This window comes from Tupaia chinensis, unplaced genomic scaffold (assembly GCF_000334495.1).
Source record: "Tupaia chinensis unplaced genomic scaffold, TupChi_1.0 Scaffold143836_1, whole genome shotgun sequence".
Taxonomy (NCBI): Eukaryota; Metazoa; Chordata; class Mammalia; order Scandentia; family Tupaiidae; genus Tupaia; species Tupaia belangeri.
In genome coordinates, this window is record NW_006203686.1 from 2,336,743 (window position 1) to 2,357,391 (window position 20,649).

General features: G+C 41.1%; 1 protein-coding gene and 2 long non-coding RNA genes across 3 annotated transcripts in view; 2 read left to right on the top strand and 1 right to left on the bottom strand.

Moving 5' to 3' along the window:
- The window catches only part of LOC114005463 (uncharacterized), a 29,338-nt gene extending 17,228 nt beyond the window's left edge, over positions 1–12,110 (top strand). Inside the window, exon 2 of the long non-coding RNA XR_003547317.1 lies at positions 11,853–12,110. This is a non-coding gene — a long non-coding RNA (uncharacterized LOC114005463). The remainder of the gene's footprint in view (positions 1–11,852) is intronic.
- FBXL7 (F-box and leucine rich repeat protein 7) overlaps positions 1–20,649 on the bottom strand; it is a 429,933-nt gene that overhangs the window by 115,028 nt on the left and 294,256 nt on the right. The window lies entirely within an intron of this gene.
- The window catches only part of LOC114005464 (uncharacterized), a 24,857-nt gene continuing 21,049 nt past the window's right edge, over positions 16,842–20,649 (top strand). Inside the window, exon 1 of the long non-coding RNA XR_003547318.1 lies at positions 16,842–17,080. This is a non-coding gene — a long non-coding RNA (uncharacterized LOC114005464). The remainder of the gene's footprint in view (positions 17,081–20,649) is intronic.

Sequence of the window (20,649 nt, forward strand, 5' to 3'; positions counted from 1 at the left end):
CTTTCTTCCAAAAAATGAAATAATAAAAAAAAAAAAAAAAAAAAAAAGATAGCCAATGAGAATCATTACAGAGAAAGATGTCAATAGTGTCTCCAAAACTGGAGTGAAGAAGTTGGTGGAAAATTTGGTATCTTACTACTTGGTAGAATGCAAAAAAGGTGAAGTAGCAATTTAATAAAGAGTTATTCCATAGTTAAAGAAAAGTCCCGGGGGATCAGCAGGTGATGTGGTGGTTAAAGTGTTGGATTCCCACATGGCTGACTGCAGTTCAAGTCTCAGACCTGGCAACTTGCTTTCTTGTTTTCTCACTTTCTCTCTGTCTTTCTACCTCTGTCTGATGAGTGCATGTGCCATATAGCAAATTAAAAAATAATAATAATGATAAATAAAATAAATAATCCCTAAGAAAGTAAAAAAAAAAAAAAAGAAAAGAAAGAAAAGTCATGTGTCAGTTGAGAATTATGGAGATAGTATGGAGCTGGAAACAACTGTTCATCAGTGTAAGGACTCACCTGGGGTTGCTGAGGATCAAGGCTGAGCCAGACAGTAACCCTCAAAGCAGAACCACTGAATGACAGGTGCACTCATACCATGATGGGCCACGGTGTGATTCAACCAGTGGGGCTCTGCTAGATGCTAATGGTGTGTAGTAATGGGAAGGGGGGGTTGCTTTTTTTACCCTAAAATCTTGTTTTCTGTAGTCTTCTATTGGGGATTCCTAATGCATAGTAGCATATTAAAAGAATCTATTAAATTTAATTGTGCCGAACATTTTTCAAATCAATCTGGTCATGGAAGATATTTTTTTTTTTGAGAGATTTTTGCTATAGAGTACATGTGCTCACCATAGAAAGAAAGCAAGCAAGAAATCACCTCCCAAGAAGATGGTCACACCACCATCCTGTCTTCTCCATTCTCCTTTCAGGATTTTGGCAACACACACACACACACACACACACACACACACACACACTTTTAAGCCGCCTGTTCCGGGACCTGAATTGCGGTCAGCTACATGGGAGTCCAGCAACATAATCATTATGCCAGGTATTAGTTTCTGTCATAGAGGATTTTTAATGAAACATTGTTACAGTGGAATTGTATCCCTTTGTAAAATCTTTATGTGAAGTCTTAACCTCAGTACTCAGAATGTGTGTGTATTTAGACAGGATCCTTAAAATGGTAATTAGGTTAAAATAAGGTCTTGGGATAGGCCTGAATCCAGTATGACTGGTGTTCTTATGAGAAGAGGAGATTAGGACACAGATACACATAGACCGCAGGAGGACACAGGGAGAAGATGACATCTACACGCCAAAGAGAAACACACAGAGGAAACCAAGCCGGCCACACTTTCACTTAAAAGAGGGCCACTGTTGGAAATGGTGACTTGGGATAAATCTCTTACGTTATAATTTATCAAGCTATACTTACTCCTTTTTGTGTTTGGTTTTGGTTAGGGGAAGAGAAAGAGGCAGAAGCCATGTTGAATTCATCACTTTTCCCAGAACCCACTTCTTTCACTCTCACAGGAACTACAGGACTAAGTTCAGTATACCAGGACAAACAGAGGTAAATACATGGCCATGCCCATGGAGTCACCGGAAGACGAGGAAGGGGCCCTGGGAAAAAGCCATCATTGATCATTACAAGCCCATGGGCAGATACGGAAGGATTTACAACTGGAAATATACTTTTTTTTTAAAAAAAAAAGAATTACTTTATTTAACTTTACTTATGTTAATTTGACCTGAGAGGGACAGAGCAAGTGAGAGAGAGAGAGAGAAAGTGAGAAAGCAAGATGCCAGGTCCAGGACTCAAATCACAGTCGGCCATGTGGGAGTCCAGCACCCTTAACCACCATGCCACTTGTCAGCCACTGGAAATACACTTTTTAAAAAACTGAGGATCTGGGGCCAGTAGGTGGCATGGTGGTTGAGGGGCTGGACCTCACATAGACAACCTGGCAGCTGGCTTTTTCATTTTCTCTCTCTCTGTGTGTCTCCCTCTCTGGTGAGTGCACATGCCCTATAGCAAATTATAATAATAATAATAAAAAATAAATAAAGTTAAATAAATAATTCTTTTTTAAAAAGTTGAGGAGTTCTTCTTATTCCACTTAAACATGAAGACAGATGGACACAAACAAAAATACTTGACCTAGAGGGCGATTTTCAGAAAAAGATACTACATTGAGAAGGGCAATAAAGGAAATCCACAGAGTAATGTCCACTGTAGACTCAACAGGAAGTGACAAGAGGTTAGATCACTTCCATACATACTGTAGCTTATTTGGAAGAGAAGGAAAATAATAAATTATCTGCTCCTTAAGAGTGTGTTAGTAATTTACAGAATAGACATGGCCCCTACCGACCTGAAAGGGCCATGTCATCTCAACTGTCAAACCTGGGCTGTGTTCGAGGAAGACACAGCAGGTGGTCAGAACCCGAACCAGCTAATAGCTCCGTCTTCTCTTTGATCATCTCTGAAAAACAGCACGATTGTAGCTTTGGACAATCTAAGAAGTTAGAATAGAATCTGTTTGTCATGCTTATTTGCTCAGTCAGACTCTGGTGTTACTTCTAATGACTGGCAAAAATACACATCTTAGACTGCTTCTGGGGATGCCTCTGTTACTAGAAATCTGTATAATTTGTGATTACAAGCAGTAAGCAGGAATTACTTCTCAAGAAACAATATTTGGAAGTTTAGAAGCTCTATTTAAATACCTTCTCTTGAATACAAAATAATAATAAGCATTAAGGCAAAAAACCCTGTAGTTAGGGGGGAATTTGATTAGAACTGGTTTGCAATTTAACTCCCTAATCAGAATGCAGACTGTGTATTATAGTTAAGTCAGAAAATTCCATCTATAACGTTCTGACCTATATGTCATCAGAAGGCACTGGGGGGCCGGCAGGTGACATGGTGGTTAAAGGCGCTGGACTCCCACATGGCCGACCACGGTTCAAGTCTCCGACCTGGTGGCTTGCTTTCTCACTTCCTCTCTCTCTCTCTCTCTCTCTCTGTCTCTCTCTGATCAAACTGGAAAATAATAATGATAATAATAATAAATAAAAGTTAAATAAAATAATTCTAAAATAAATGAATAAATAAAAAGAATGCACTAAGTATAGCCCACTAGCTACCTTTCCAACCAGCAGAACCTACTTCTGTCTTCTCCACATGGCTTCTGGGATTTCTAGAGACTCAGTTCTTCCCTCTCTATGGTCCTCTTTTCCCTGTCCCTCACAGGATTATGAGCAGCTGAAACACATGGGAGGCCTGTAAGAAGCAGCGTGGCACTTGACAGCTTGGTGCCTCTCTGCACCAAAATACACTGTTTCCTCCTTATAATATATGTTATTTACTGTTTAGAAATGTAATCATACAATAGACTATAAGAGTGAGAGAAGCCTCATGGGAGAGTGCACATTTGACAGAAGTTACTACAGCCGAGAAGGGAAGTCAGAGAGCAAGTCAGAGGAGAGGAGACCTGACACTCAGCCATCCTTGCTCTGTGCTATTTCTGGAACTTTCCCAAGGGAAGAGATGCCTCCGGCCATGTGTGTACCCATCGATCCATGAATGGTCCAGTGCCTCATGGGTTTTCGCCAGGTTAAACTTCCTAATAGATAGGGTGGCCATAAGTCCACGTGTGTCAGGAAAGGCTCTACTTTATGCAGTGGTCCTGACCTGATAATTATCAGAACACCCACATCTTAAATATGTCCCAGTGTGGAAGATAAAGCCATGCTGCTGGGCTAATGTCACATTCTACTCAAAACCTGTTAAATACCTTCGCATACATTGCTGATTTTCTAATCTTGTTGACTGTTTAAAACACAATATTTTAATTTTAGGTTACCATAGACGTTTGTTTTTGTTTTTGTGTTTGTCAAAGCTGACTGAAGCAGGTACACAGGAAGGTAATTTGAGATAAATCATCCATGTATTACTCTATTAAGTGTGAATGTTTAGGGAATTAATTTTTTCTGCTTTGGCTAAAGAAATAATGAGTCCCAAAGTGATAGACTTTTACATTACTTTAGCAAACAAAAAACAACTAACTTTTGTTGTCAATTAACAAGCAAATCAAAGAATTACTGTAACAAAAATGAAGCAGATTTATTTTTAAGTTTTAAATAATTCTGTTAAATTGTTCAATGTATATTTTAAACCATTTTGCCTTACTTGGGTCTCATTTAATATATCTATAAATTAGGAAATTGGGTCAGATGATCTCAAAGAACTTTACAGAGTGTTCGTAGTTGCCATATTTAAGATTTCTATTTGGAAAGGGTGAAATTTCAGGAAATAAAAGAGCTATCCCTCCTCATTAAGCCAATAGATGCTGTCTCACTATGGGATTCAGCACCATGCTTTTTTCTATTGTAGTCTCTAATTGTTATGGGCTGCATTACGTTCCTCCTTGCCCCCAAATTCATAACTGACATTGTAACGTCTAGTATCTTAGAATGTAACTATATTTGAAGATAGGTCTGGAAAAGGGGAATGAAGGCTGAATGTGGTCATCAGGGTGAGCCCTAATGCAATATGACTGCTGTCCTCATCAGAAAAGATTAGGACACAGACACACACACGGGGCAGATGAGGTGAAGGCATAGGGAGAAAGCAGCCACCTACAAGCCAAGGAGCGAGTTCTCAGAACAGACCAACTGTATCCCTATCTGAATGCTAGATCTCCAGCTACTAGAACTGAAAGAAAATATATTCCTGTTGCTTAAGCCACCTAGTCTGTGGTACTCTGCTATGACAGTCTAGCAAAGGAATACAATAGTTGACATTTTAAAAAATTTTTATACTTGCTAGAGGGCACACAAGCTCACCAGAGAGAGACAAAGAGAAAGGGAAAGTGAGAAAGCACCTCTGCTGCCCGCCATGGGGGATGGTACTACCACAATCCTTTCTTCTCTATTTCTCCTGTCAGCATTCTGGATACACATACACACACACCTGGAGTGTTTCTCGATCCACTGGGTCTGGGACTCTAATGGCACGGTTGGCCCTGTGGTATCCAGACACCTCAACCACCATGCCATTGGTTGGTCTTATAATAGTCAAGCTTTAAAACTTTATTTTAAATGTGGAGAAGTGACAAGACTGTTACAGTGAAAAGAAGTGGCAAAATATAAAATAATCTAGCATTAACAATAATGTGAAAGTGTAAAATAAATTTTTGATATCTGTGTTAGAAGAGACTATCATAAACAACTATGTAATGGTAGGAATTTTGTGATGTCTGCTTGCAAAGAAAAGCTATTATGTAGAAGTGATTGGCTGCTGCTTCTTTGAAGAATATGAAGAACGTGGGGTTATTTTCAGGGGATACTATGAAATGTCCAGGCCTGATCCTTGAATGTGGGAGTCCCACTTGTCTGACCCTCTCCTGGAGTGCCCAATGTCCTCATTCAAACAGTGTCTTTGTACTGATAAAGGGAGAGGTTTGTGAACGGAGAAGCAGGGGAAACAGCTGCTATTAAAAGTCACCTTTCCTATTTATTGGGTTGTTGGAAAAGTCAATGACATATTTCGTTCTATGTTTTTCTATGCGAAAATGTGTCACGACTTTTCTGACAACTCAGTATTTCCAAGGGAAGTATTTAAAACTTTGGAGAAAGAGCTAGGTAGGTCATCTAACAAATTACCCTATCTGGGGTTACATGAAGTGTGACATGTCCTGAAACAGTGGGGTTTGGGGTGCAGAGAGTAAAGGAATGAAGGAAGAAGGGAGGAAGAGAGAAAAAAAAGGATTAGATATTTGAAGCCTTTTCTGACAACTCAGTATTTCCAAGGGAAGTATTTAAAACTTTGGAGAAAGAGCTAGGTAGGTCATCTAACAAATTACCCTATCTGGGGTTACATGAAGTGTGACATGTCCTGAAACAGTGGGGTTTGGGGTGCAGAGAGTAAAGGAATGAAGGAAGAAGGGAGGAAGAGAGAAAAAAAAGGATTAGATATTTGAAGCAAAGAATATCTCACCCCGGGGGGCGGGGGATCGCCACGCCTCAGTCCCTTCTCCATTTTCCCCTCGGAATCTTGGGCACACATGCGCACGTGCCTGGCATGATTTTAAGCTACCAGGTCTGGTAGCTGGGCCAACTACATGAGAGTCCAGTGACATAGTCATTACACCAACTGCTGGTCCCAGCAAAGAATATTTAAATTTACCATAATATGTACTTTCTTTCTTTTTTTTTTTGAGAGGTTTTTGCTATAGGATGCGTGCGCTCACCAAAAAGACAGAGAGAGACAGAGAGACAGAGAGCAAGAAATCACCCCCTGGGGGGATGGCCATGCCGCAATTCCTTCTCTTCCATTCTTCTCTTGGGATCTTGGGCACACATGCACACGCGCCCAGCATGAGTTTAAGCTACTGGGTCCGGGACTTGAACTGCGGTAGACTCCATGAGAGTCCAGTGACATAGCCATTATGCTAATTGCTGGTCCCAATTTACCATAATATGTAATTTCAGTTGCCTTATTCAATATGAAATTTATAGCAAGGTAATATATGTTTAGATTCATGCAAATCGACTGATTCTCGTTTGTTCACTGATTTTCTAAAGCTTTTCTTTCTTTTTCATTGTACTTTAAATGCATGCAGAAGACAATGTTGAATTCACAACGAGGACAAAGTGATTATGGGTGATATAAAAAAATGACTGAAGGGGCCAGCAGGTGGTGTGGTGGTTAAGGCTCTGGATTCTCACTGACCTACCATGGTTCAAGTCCTGTACCTGGTGGTTTTAAATTCATGCATGTGTATGTGTGTGCCCAAAATCTCAAGAGTAGAATGAAGAAGAAAGGATTGTGGTATGGCCACTCTCCACCCCTCCTCCTCCTCCAGGGAGGATGACTTCTCACTTTCTCTTTCTCTATCTCTGGCTAGTGTATGCACTCTATGGCAAAAATATGAAGGAAAAAAAGGCTCAAATTCACTGTTATATAAATAAATATGAGATTAGGGAATCAAGGTTATATTTGTGGCATATTTAGGAACCAAATGTTGGTCAAATGTCCTTGTGGCTGATTTCCAAAGTCTGAGCATGAAACTGCTAGAATTGTGCTGGTTCACTGATATTCATCAAGTATGTGCTATGGGTTATGTATAGGGCAAGACACTGAGGAATGAGCAAAGAATTAGACCGTGTCTGTGTCTTCATGGGTTTCACATTCTCTTGGGGAATAACAAATAGATATAAAATCCATCAATAGATGGTGGAAACAACACACAGTCATTGGAGGATTAGATGTCCCCCAAAAGTTCATATGTTAGGATTTGGTTGTATTATAAACATGTTAAGTAAAAACTTAATCCTAGACCAGTCCATGGCCTGGTGGTTAAGGCAGCTGGATTCCACATGGCCAAATTCACAGTTCGAGTCCTTGACCTAGCAGCTAGCAGAACACACCAAGCATGTGTGCATGTGTACGTACCGAAAATCCTGAAGAGAGAGACGAAGGAGAAAAGACTGTGGCATGGAAATGAAAATGTCCCTTGGGGGGGGGAGGTACACTTTCTCTTTCTCCTCCCAGTGAGCACACGTGTCTTTTAGCAATTTAAAAAAATATATATATCCTTCATGATGTCCCAGAATAGCGCATTTAGGTGTGACAAAGTCATTAGAATGGACCTCTGATGGAGCTCTGTTGCATATATAAGGACAGGAAATATGGCAGGCAGAGCCCACATGGATATAGACCAGAACAAAGAGAAACGCAGACAACTGCTTTGCTCAAGATCCTGCCCTTTGCCACATTGTAGCCTCACCAGAAGTTGGTCCATGAACCTTGGATTTCCAAACCATGAGCTGAATAAACATCTATCTATTTATAAATCACCTATTTCTGTAGGAATGCAATAAAGTACTAAGCAATATTTTATAGGGGCAGTTAACATATAAAATCAACTGAATTTAAGTAAAGGAGATAATTCAGAATGATGCAGAGGGTCTCATTCAGCCAAACAGCTGAAAGTTTTATGAATTAAAAACTGAGGTTGCCCAGAAAGGAAGAAATTCTGCCTTTAGATTATATCGTTAGCTTGTGCCTGAATTGGCAGCCTTCTGGCCTGCCCTCTGGATTTTGGACTTGTCAACCGCCATGAAAACTCTATTAGTGTGACTGATGTATAAGGAAGTCTATTCTCTCTGCTTCTATGAAGAACCATGACTGATCCAGTCCCCCCAAAGAGTTGTTTTTAAACTTTTTCTGAGAGATTTTTGCTATAGAGTATGTGTGCTCACCAGTGAGACACAGAGAGAGGAAAACAAGCATGAAATCACCCCTAAGGAAGAATGGCTATGCCACAATCCCTTCTCCTCTACTCGTCTCCTGGGATTCTGGTCACATAAGTACATGTGCCCAGTGTGAGTTTCAAGCTGCCAGGTCCGGGACTCAAACTGTGGTTGGTACATGGGAGTTCAGCACCTTAACCAGTATGCCACCTGCTGGCCACCCAAACAGTTGCTTTTATGTGCAACTACTGATAAGGTCTATCTGGCCAAAGTGTACTTTCTGGTTCTTCTGAGGGACTGCTGAAGGTAAGGGGCTTTACGACCTTCATTGAGTTCTGTGATCATACCCAGCACACGACTGCATCAAACACAGTGGTCCACACGCACCAGCGTATGGTCTCACCTGTCCACGTTCAGTTCTTACTACTTACTAGCAAAATGCCTCACCTTATTGAATTGTTGCTTTCTCAGCTACAAAATAAGGATAAAATACCTGCCTCAGGTTGCTGTGAAGATGAAATGAAATGATGTACGTCGAGTGCCTGGCTCAATCAATATTGGCATCTGCTCCCGTCTCATTCAATCTTTTTTATGTTTGGCTTGTTTCTTTCATGAATTCCCTGAGCCTAAGCCTGTCTGTCATTTATTTAATAGAAATTTATTACTTTCTGTACTTTTAGTCCCAATCCATGAAGTTAGTGCCTGCAATACAAGTAGCTTTGCCTTTAGCAACACTCTGCTCCTCTCTGTATCCTTTTCAATGTGCATCTCCCCTCCTCAAATACCTGAGGAGGGTGTCTTAGGATGGGAAGCCTACTGCAAAAGGTGTGTATTCCTATTCCGCCAGCCACTTGGTTCCATATCACTTGCTATAATGTGATCAAACTCATCTATGTCTGCTCTGAATACTCAGTATGACACCATCTACTTCACAATCCACAGTCAGTTTTATTGTGTGTTCTTCCCGGAGTTTGATGAGTCCACCGAAATGGATCCAGTATTGTTATTGAAATGTTTCCTCTTTTGCTTACTGTCAGGCAGAATCCTTCCCAAAATCTTCATTTTCAAACTGACTAAAAGAGGCTTGCTCAAAGGTTACTGAAGCATAGTTTTAGTCATTATAGAAAACAAAGAACTTCATGACAGTACATGTTTTCAATTGCTCAGCATGGTATATGGGAAGAAATACTTTGCCCTGGTTAAAGGTGGTCAACTTTCTTCTGACCTTCCATTGAAACCTCAGGAGGGTATGTTTTGCAAAGACAATGGAACGGACATTCTGAGGACTGGACTGGATGCTAATCCTTGTAGTGCTCTATAGGCATATACTGAATTTTCTTCCTGTAAATCTCTGCATGTGAGACATCTTCAACATTGTGACCTTTTTTTACATTAATCATTTTTCTTTTTCTCTTGGAGAGATTTTTGCTGTAGGGCATGTGCACTTGCCAGAGAGACAGACAGAAAGAAAGCAAGAAACCACTCCCTCCCAAGGGGGGATGGCCACACCACAATCCATTCCCCTCCATTCTCCTCTCAGGATTTTGGGCACACAGGTACATGTGTTCCTGAGTTTTAAGCTGTCGGGTCTGGGATTGGAATAGCAGTCAGCTATGTGGAAGTTCAGTGATGTAACCATTATATAATCTGCTGGTCCCAAGACATTAATCATTTTTAAAAGCAATTTTTTTAGAATTGTTTATTTAATTTTATTAATTAATATTATTGTTACTTTCAAATTTTCTCTAGGGCACATGTGCTCACCAAAGAGAGACAGAGAGAGAGAGGAAAGTGAAAGCGAATAGCCAGGTCCACTCAAACTGCAGTCAGTCACTTGGGAGTCCAGAGCCTTAACTACCATGCTACCTGCTAGCCCCTATATTCATCATTGATTCAACTCAGAAGAGGTTAGTTTCTTCTCTTGTCTTCCCACAGAACACTCCAGTTACTGCCTTTTGTACTGTACCATGCAATTCACTTGTGACAGCTCTTTGGCGCTGCATGTTTAGATGGTATTTAGGCTCAGCTACACAGGAAATTCCACTGGGCAGGGTGAAGGTCTTGTTCATTCCTGTGTTCTGCTGCCTAGCCAGTGCTCCACACTCATCAACCATTCACTACTTATTTTATGAATGAGCCCCATATATAGCTGATGGTCAGTACGTAGGGAAGTGTACGATTATCGACAATAAACTATGGCACGAGGACCCGTATGCATGTGTGTTTTACCACAATTGCCTGAACATCATTTCAATCTATGTCAGAATCCTCATTTGTGCACAGAGAATTTTATCTTCCCCAAGTTAGACTAGGCAAAGTTAAAGGTAAAGTTGTATTTAGAGTTTCACATAAACTATCAGCCACATCTCTTAGAAATGTAGGTATCTGATAGACCTTAGGGGTTGTCCTGCGGGAGAGATTGTTGACAAAGCATTTGTTCAGGTCACTGTTGTTTGGCTTTTGCTTAGATTAATTTTTTTTCTTAGACTTTTTTTTGGAGCGGTTTCGATATACGGTGCGTGCGCTCGCCAGGAAGACAGAGAGAGGCAGAGAGACAGAAAGCGAGAAATCACCCCCTGGGGATTGGCCACGCTGCAGTCCCTTCTCCTCCATTCTCCTCTCAGGATCTTTGACACACACGCACACATGCCTGGCACGAGTTTAAGTCACTGGGTCAGGGACGCAAAGAACCATGGTCGGCTACATGGGAGTCCAGCGACATAGACATTATGCCAACTGCTAGTCCCATTTTTATTTTTAGACTTTTAAAATGTTTTAACTTAAGTTTTTGAATTTGTAACATACAAAGAGACTTCAAAAAGTCTGTGGAAAGATAATAGAATGGGTTTATTTTGGTGTAAAATAATTTTGAAATCTGTGTCATTTTTGGATAATACACATTTCTTTAATTTTTTTGGAGAGTTTTTTTTTGCTATAGGGTACATGCACTCGCCAGAAAGACAGAGAGAGACAGAAAGACAGAAAGCAAGAAGTCCCCCCCATGGGGGTATAGCCACACTGCAATCCCTTCTCCTCCATTCTCCTCTCAGGATCTTGGGCATGCATGCACATGCACCTGGTGTGAGTTGAAGCCACCGGGTCCGGGACTTGAACCAATGCAAACTACATGGGAGTTCAGTGGCATAGCCATTGTGCCAACTGCTGGCCCCACGTTTCTATATATATATTTTAAAACCCCTTGTATTCACATAAAACCTAAGTTAAAAAACAAAACAAAACAAAAAAACAAGCTACAGAATGAAATGCAGTCTCCTAACTCCAGAGCTCTTGTCTGCTGAGCAAACTCCTTCCAGCTCCCAGGGTTTTTTGTTAAACATACACAAACATAAATATAAATAATCATATTTCCCCCCTTTTTTGCAAAATATTACTTAAAAGTTTACTCATCATTGCTGAAGGAAATTCAGAACAAAGCAGAAAAGCTGTCAGATGCACAAATAGAAGAAACTGAATGAATCCAAAGAAGAAGGGAAACAGGAGGAAAATAAAAGCATAGAGTAAGTTGCTTAAGAGTATTTCATCTTTTTTAATTTTTTTGTTTGCTTATTTTGCTTTTACATCGTCTTTCAGCAAGGAGGAGGAGAGAGCGTCTGTTCGGCAGTGACTGAGGAGGCTGGCAAGCCTATGGGTATCTGTGTGCTTCAGTACAGATATGTTTGGTCATCAGTCTTTCCAAATAAAAAGCCGAAGGCCTGCCAGGAACATGAAGAACAATAGCAGCCAGAACAATTTCTACAGCCTGTGGTCAGAGAATTATGTGAAATGGCACCAGTGCTCTTAAACACGATGGCCATCCTGTTTTGTTTCTCCATCTCAAAGTTCATATTTTTCTTTGCTACCTTTCTTCTGTCATCTGGGCTATATTAATGGAGAAATGGGGAGGAACCACAGTAATTATCTGGAAAATTAAGTGGAAAAAAAGTCCAAATTACTTTCCCCTAAAAAGACTGGGCAAATCTAAAAGCCAATATTTCCTATGATTGAGATGACTTTAAGTTTTCGGAACATATAATTACTTTTAGGAGGATCAAGTTACATTTTTAAAAGCACAGACATGGCAAAGTTCTTGTCTAAATTGTAGGCTATTACTGAGATCTGTCTTAATTTGTTTTTATTAAAATCCAGTCTTTTCCAGCTATCTAATACATAACAGTTCAACTGATAATGACTTTAGATCGAGGCAGAGATATTGTACATTTTGAACAAAATGTGGCCCCACAAACCTATTTCCACTGCCACCACCATTGTCTGGTGCCAAGCTGAACAGTTACATATGTTGTGCCCTACTGACAATTGGCCAGGGGTCCTGCCAGAGGCTGAGATTCAGTCTGTACCCAGTCAACTATGTCTTGTGCAGCAGGGCTATGATAGCACACAGGAAGAGGGTACTATTTCCTATTACTGACTACAGAAGGCAGTGTCTTCTGATGCTCACAAAAGCACTGTATGTCCTGGCTCAGTCCTGAAGTCAAGCACTCTCAAGCCACTGACAGCAATAGGTCCCGTTGACAGTCATATTTACATAGGAGACATGCATCAGGTTCATCAGGTACATTAGACCTGTTGGCTCATGCTTAATTATTACTAATGCCACTTTCACTTTTAAGAGTGTTTGGGAGGTATGGTGGTTGGGGTGCTGGACTTCCATATGGCCAACCATGGTTTGAGTTCTGGACCTAGTGGCTTGTTTTCTCACTTTCTCTCTCTCTCACTCTCTCTGGAGAGCACATGAGCCCTATAGAAAATTAAAAATAATAATGACAATAAACAAAATTAAAATAAATAATTCTTTGAAGAAAAAAAGAGTGTTTGGGACTGGATGATCAATTATATTGGACACCCTAATCTTGAATGCCCTGTGCAACCTTTGTTTCCTTAGCAAGGATGTTAGCCTACAGGGCAAATTCAATCACGTTCAAGCACACACAATAGCCAAGATGACTACTGGGCCGAGCTGTGGCACAGTGGTAAAAAAAAAAAAAGGGGGATGCTCTGTAAGTGGTCTCAAGTGGGAAGGTTCCAGATCAAGTCTGGTGACCTTCCTGAGTGTGCTGGACATGTGTGTGCCCATGATCTAGGGATGGCTGAGACCCTGTTGGGGGTGTATGTGTGTGCACTCTCTCTCTTTCTCTAGTTCATGGGAGAAACATGATGTTTTAAAAAATTCGAAAGAAAAAAGGAAGGAAGGAAATGGATGTCATGCCAGGGCATAAAATCTGGCTGCTTTGTTTTCTCTTGTGCAATTGCCTGTGTCCATGCATACCGGGGACTCTGTTTTCAATTTGGCAACTTGGGCCAGAGACCTGTGCAGATTCTAAATAAATCAGGTAGTAGTGCAAGGGCTGACACCCTTTCTCTGTAAAAGAGTGAGGATTAGGGACCAGAAGGAGGCACTGTGGTTGAGGTACTAGACTCCCACATGGCTGATTGCGGTTCCAGTACCAGACTTAGCAGCTTGAAACTCACACCAGGTGCATGTGTGTGTGTGTGTGTGTGTATCCAAAATCCCAAGAGGAGAGTAGAGAAGGAACTGTGGTGTGGCCATCTTCCCAATGGGGGGTGATTTCTCACTTTCTCTCTCTCTGCAAGTGATTTCTCCACTTTCTGTCTCTCTACAAGAGCCCATGCCCTATGGCAAAAAATATCTTTTTTTTTTTTTTAAGTGAGGATTTTTTTTCTTTTTTTTCAGATTTTTGCCATACAATCTGTGCTGTAATGACTCAGGTCTGCCACTGCATTTGAAGAGCAGTCACAGACAATGCATAAATGAATGAACCTGTCTGCGTTCCAACAACGTTTTCTTCACAAAAGCAGGTGGCAGGCCAGGTTTGGCTAGTGGGCCCTAGTTTACCAATCCCTACAGTGAGAGAGCTCACCTGCCTTCTGCTCTTCCCCTTCAGCTATTTATTGGAAAATGTATCCTTATCATGATGATTTACAGCAAGATCCCTAGAGTATCTTTCCATAGTTAACGAGGCATTCTTGGTTTCTATGGCAGAAAACCATTCAGAGATCTTTAAAGCTGATTTTAAGAATCCTATTACACCTCAAGATTTATCCATAATTTAACAATTTATTCTGCAGGCATCCCACTCGAGGGAGAATGTACAGCACTGAAATGTTATGGATCAATACAGTGGCTTGATTTCAAATGGCAAACTCTTTTAGCAAGAAAAGATGCCCATCCAATAACTCATCTAGGATAAATACCCTGTAAGATCACAAAATAAAAAATAGATTATAGGTAATCATGAAAACGTTTGAGAATAAGAAATTTGATGTTTTGGCTGCTATTATTTCAGTGTTAAGGTGTTCCTTTTCCTCTTGCTCTCTTATATTTATGGGGGCACTGTAGTGAGTACAGCTTTGAAATCAATGAGATAGTCAGGTATATTTGGATCTGTGAACAGGTAAAAATATTGCAGAAGTATAGCTATTTCCTCTATTTTTAAGTTATTCATTTATTTCTTCCATGTAACAAGTGTGTGCACCAACACACACACACACACACATGAAAACCTAGGACCTCTCCTATGTGGGTCTAGTTAGGTTATGGCTGCTCCAATACCTGATACCTGATCTCTTCTCCCCCATTTTACCCTATCTATCCATTAAAACAAACAAAAAAACAATTATCCATATTTTCCTCTTACAAAAAGCCCTGAAACAAAACATTGGCTGACTTTGGGACTAGCAGTTAGCGTTAATGGCTATGTCGCTGGACTCCCACATAGTCAACTGCAGTTCGAGTGCCGGACCCGGTGACTTAAACTCATGCCGGGCTGGTGTGCATGTGTGCCTAAGATCCTGAGAGGAAAATGGAGGAGAAGGGATTGCGGTGTGGCCATCCCCCCCGGGGGGTGATTTCTTGCTTTCTATCGCTCTGTCTCTGTCTGTCTGGCGAGCGCACACACCCTGTAGCAAAAAAACTCTCAAAAACAATAAAAAAAAACATTGGCTGACTTTAACAGTAAAACATACTATCTATTGGCACATAACTCAATTACTGATTCCTCGATTATGGAGAGTTCATAAAAACTAAGTAAACGAGGTTTAATGGAGAAGGCCCTGGGTAAGCCTTACCCCAAGAAACAAGTAAACCACAGGTTAATGAAAAGTGTCAAATGTTGGCTTTAAAACCACAGAGAAAAGAAAACATTCCAGAAGGTTAATGAAAAGTGTCCAAGGTTGGTTTTAAAACCACAGAGAAAAGAAAACATTCCAGCCTTTTCTGGAGCTACCACCTGCAATCACCTATGGTCAAGAAAAGTCATAAACCCTTGAGAAATGACCACCCCATCCAGACCTGAGCTCATGGAGTTTCCCATTACCTTCCCTAAGATAGAGGCTGTAGAAAGAGATGCTGCCTGCAAAAAGTGTGAACCTATTCAGGTCTGGGACCTGGGTACTCTTGCACAGCCTTAATAAACCTATATTCTGCTTGCATTCCTGTCTCTGGTAAATTATTTTACCACTGGCGTGCCAGTATCAAGGAAGGCATTATGTTTTTCCAGATTAGTAATGCCTACAGGACATGTATTTTCAAGTTTACATCCTAAAGAAGACATCACCGTTATCACTTATGGCTCTTCAGCATATCTTCATGAAAGCCTATGGACTGGATCGACTCCTGACAATTCTGTTAAGCTTCCAAAACTGATACTTAAAATCCTGGTGTGAAGATATGAATGACTTTTTAAATCTATCCCTCTGGACTACAGAGATACCAGTCACATTAGAAGAGGACAGTTTTACTAGTTCTCTGTTTCTACCTCTTTATTTTGCCCCTCCTCTATTATTTCTCGGAGGTCTTTTATTCACTGTGTAGGAGCCATGGATTCTCCCTTCCCTGAGGTGTTCTTGAGGGATGCCTGAGGAAGAAAAGATTGTAGAACAAAACACGCAAGCAAAATACAGCCTGAGCACGGGGTGTAACGCATAGAGGAGTCACACAATCACACGTAAGGCTTTCTCTAGAACAGCTTGTTATCTGCCAGCCTAAATCTTAAAATGTCTTTAAATGTTTCCTGAGCAATTCATGATAAAGCATTGCACTAAGAAATGAAGCTTTAAAAAAAAGTTCAAAAATATTTCTCGCAGGAAATGCACCCTGATTGCTCTCTCTGTCCTGTATTAAAGCCAAATTTCTATCTGTAGAGGAAGGACCTTTTGTGTTGTTTTGTCCCCCACCCCCAACCCACTAACATTATTATTAGGTTGCAAACAATAGCTTTTTTGTTACAAGGCAGGAATAAAGGAGTCTAAAGTCAGCAAACAATTGTGTGATCACTGGTTAGCCTTGTATCCCAAAGTTGTTAAAAAAATAAAAGTTACGGTATTTACAAAGCCTGTCACCCAACTCAAATTGAAAGATAAGGGAAAGTCCAGGAATCCAGGACCAAAAAACCTTCGCTATTCTATTTATTCAACTGACAGATTCCCACAAGGATGTGACAATTTTAAAGCATGTTTTCTTGCTTTATTCACCTTCCCATAGTCGAGAGAGGTATAGTTTCTGATCTTTTTAGATTTCAGTCATTTATTGTTCTGAACGGGGGCTAATTAGAATATGAGTCTGTAAAATGCTGATGGCCTTAAAAATAAGCAGGCATCGTTTTCTTTCATTTCGTTTAGATCTTTGTAATTTCCATCCCCTTAGGTGAAGTCTGAAAGTTATCTCTTATCTCAACCAGGAGATGTCACTGTAGTTGGATCAATTGACTAACAGAACAATTCGAGATATTCTGAAAATGGTTTGGATGTTAAAAACTTCCTAAGGAAACTTCTATACATGTATGGTAAGTAGCATTCTGGAGTGCAAGTAGACTCTCTCTGCCCAATTCTGTTTTCAATAGCTGACAGAGAGAACTTGGTGTTACACTCCAGATGAAAGAGAATAGGTATTTCTTCTTTGCTACAATGCAAATATGCTGGAACAAGACAGCATCATAAACTCAATGACTGATTCAATTGGGGGCATAAAGGTTTCCATGGACACAGGTATGAGAGAGCTTTGTTTCCAAAAATGCTTTCCCATGGAAGTGAAAGCAGGATCAAGTATGTGCACAGAATAAGTGAATAAAAAGGGAGAGGCTCAGGATTTAAAGTTGCTAGGTGTTCATGAAGGAGTGGTGATGTTGCTGTTTTTATCTAAGACAATACTTCAGATTGCAGAAACTCTAAATCAGTCAGATCTTTTGATTCAGATGAAAGATCAAGTTCATCTTGTTCACTGTTGAACAGTGTCTGCCAGAATCTGGCTTAAGAGAAGTATTAAAATATTTGTACAGTAAATTATCCAATGGGTGAAACTACATTATTTTGTTTTTATTTCCAGAGGGTATGCACATTCACCAGAGAGAGAGAGAGTGAGAGAGAGAGAGAGAGGGCAAACGCACCCCTCAATGGAGTGTGATCATGCCACAATGACTTCTCTTCTATTTCTCCATCCTGTTGGAATTTGGGCCATGCATGCGCACACAGATAGAGAGTTTTTCAAGCATCTGGGGATGGACTTTGAACAATAGTTGGCCAGGTGGGACCCTGCCTCCTTAACTACTAGGCCACAGGACTGGCCTGAAATGATATTACCATCATAAAGACAAAAACTAGGTATATATAAACTTTGAAAAGTTACTGTGTGCTCTACCAAACTCCTACAACACTTCTACCCACAGGATTTGTGTGTTTCTGTTTGTGGTGGATTAAGTGGTGGTCCCCAAAAAGATATGCTTGTGCTGGAATTCCTTGCACCTGTGAATGTGACTTTAATTGGAGATAGAGTCTTTTAAGATGGAATTAAAAGAAGGGGCTTAGAATAAGTTCATCTGGATTACCCAGGTGCATGCAAACCCAACTACCAATGTCCTTATAACAGACATCTAGAAGAGGGACACAGAGGAGAGAGCATGTGAGGATGAAGGCAGAGATCAGAGTCCTGAAACTTTAAGTCAAGGAATCCCTGGAGCCATCAGAATCTGGGAGATGCAGGAAGGATTCTCCCTGGAGCCTTCTAAGGGAATACAGCTCTGGTAACACCTGCATTTCAGACTTCTGGCCTGTAGACTATGAAAGAATACATTTCTGTTGTTTTAAACCACCAAGTTTTCAGCAATTTGTTACAGCAGCCTTTGGAAAGAAATGAACCACTTCACATGGCTGTCATGACTCCCAGATATGATAGCATGGCATGAACTGCTAGTGCTGACCTAGGGGAAGGGCATTCCATCTGCCTGCTGAGGCAGGTGCTGCAGTTCCCCTTCCCTCTTGCCATGTCCAGAAACTTGCTCACACACGGGGCTATGCTGACCTAGAAGAACATTCTTCTGTTTCATATCTTCTCCTACCTCTATTTTCGATCCTGATCTACCCTATTCCTATTCTTGCTCCTGTCCTCCATCTTTCTATCCAGCTAGATCACAGGCCTTGGAGAAGATGGACTGAAGGGTTGGGAATTTCCCTAGGGTGACCATAGGAGTAGTTGTCAGCCAAAGGGCCACCCAGTCTATGCCACAGTGGTAGGAAAGGAGGCCTCTCATTCAAACTGCTTCTGTATCTGATAAAGGACATAGTCCAATGGATCTATCCACATGGGCTCCTGTCTCTTAAGTTGAGTATTGGGGTGGAGGGGGTGGGAAGATGCTGTTGATAATGGAAAAGGCAAGGTACCTGGGTCTACTTCCCAGATTCCTATAGAAAGCTGGAGGTCTTCCATCTAGTCTGATTTGAGCCTTGTCAAAAACCTTTACCTCCCAGGGGACCAGCAGTTAGCGTAATGGCTATGTCGCTGGACTCCCAGGTAGTCGACCGCGGTTCGAGTCCCGGACCTGGTGGCTTAAACTCACACCAGACGCGTGTGCTTGCATGCCCAAGATCCCGAGAGGAGAATGGAGGAGAAGGGATTGCGGCGTGGCCATCCCCCCTGGGGGATAATTTCCTGCTTTCTGTCTCTCTGTCTCTCTCTGTCTGTCTGGCGAGCACACACGCCCTATAGCAAAAATCTCTCTAAATAAATAAATAAATAAATAAAAACAAAAAACAAACAAACAAAAAACACAAAAAACCTTTACCTCCCAGGAAGGTGATTCCAAAACACTGTCATTTGGGATTTTAAAGAGCTATTTAGGACTCTGAGAAGAGTACTCTTTTACCACACACCACACGAAATAACATGAAGTCTACTGCTTGTCTTTTGGACATACCATTTTAAACATTTTGCAGGATGCTTTATGGACATAAACAAGCACAGTCTTATCTTTTTAAAGGGTGGACTGGAATGAGGAAGAATATATCTTTTTGGGCTGTCTACTAGCATACAACTATGTTAGTGTAAAATGAATAGGTGTGGAGTCAAAGATAAAAGAAATATGAAAATGTCCTAGTTACTGCTTCCTTTCAAACCCCTTGGAAGATGCTTCACAACACCATTAATTGTGGAGTTGAGAATAGTTTGCTTTAATACACAATGTTTGACAACTAAGACAGCATGTGCATTCTAATTTCATTTATAAAATCAAATGAGGTCTTGGGACCAGCAGTTAGCGTAATGGCTATGTCACTGGACTCCCATATAGTTAACCACGGTTTGTGTCCCAGACCCGGTGGCTTAAAACTCACGCCGGGCGCGTGTGCATGCGTGCCCAAGATCCTGAGAGGAGAAGGGAGGAGAAGGAATTGTGGTGTGGCCATCACCCCTGAGGGGTGATTTCTCACTTTCTGTCTCTCTGTCTCTCTCTGTCTGTCTGGTGAGCGCACGTACCCTATAGTAAAAACCTCTCCAGAAAAAAAAAAAAATCGAATGGGGTCTTGTCATTTTTCATAATGCCATGATGGCTAGTTATTAGTAAAGCTCTAGATAACAAAATGGTTTACTCCTTAAGTATTAACCAAAATGACCCATTGTGCTTGCAAGCTTGACAAGTATTTTGTTTTGTTTTTTTGGGGGGGGATGGGAGGGACACTCTTTGGAGTCATGCTTTGCATTTGCTCCACTGGATTGACTCCAGAAACTTCTTTGTGTGGATGTAGCTCTCTGAGGTCTGTCTCCTGGGCACAGAATAGGGAAAAGAAGGTTCCAGACTGAATCTGATGAGGTACTGGGCAGCCCAGCAAAAAGAAAATGGGCAGGGGACCAGCAGATTGCATAATGGTTATGTCACTGGACTCTCATGTAGTCAACTGCGTTTGAGTCTGGGACCTGGTGACTTAAAACCCACACTGGGAGCATGTGTGTGTGTGCCCAAGATCCTGAGAGAATGGAGGAGAAGGGATTGTGGAGTGGCCATCCTCCCGGGAGGTGATTTCTTACTTTCTGTCTCTCTGTCTCTCCAGTGAGTGCACATGCCCTATAGCAAAAGTCTCTCTCTCT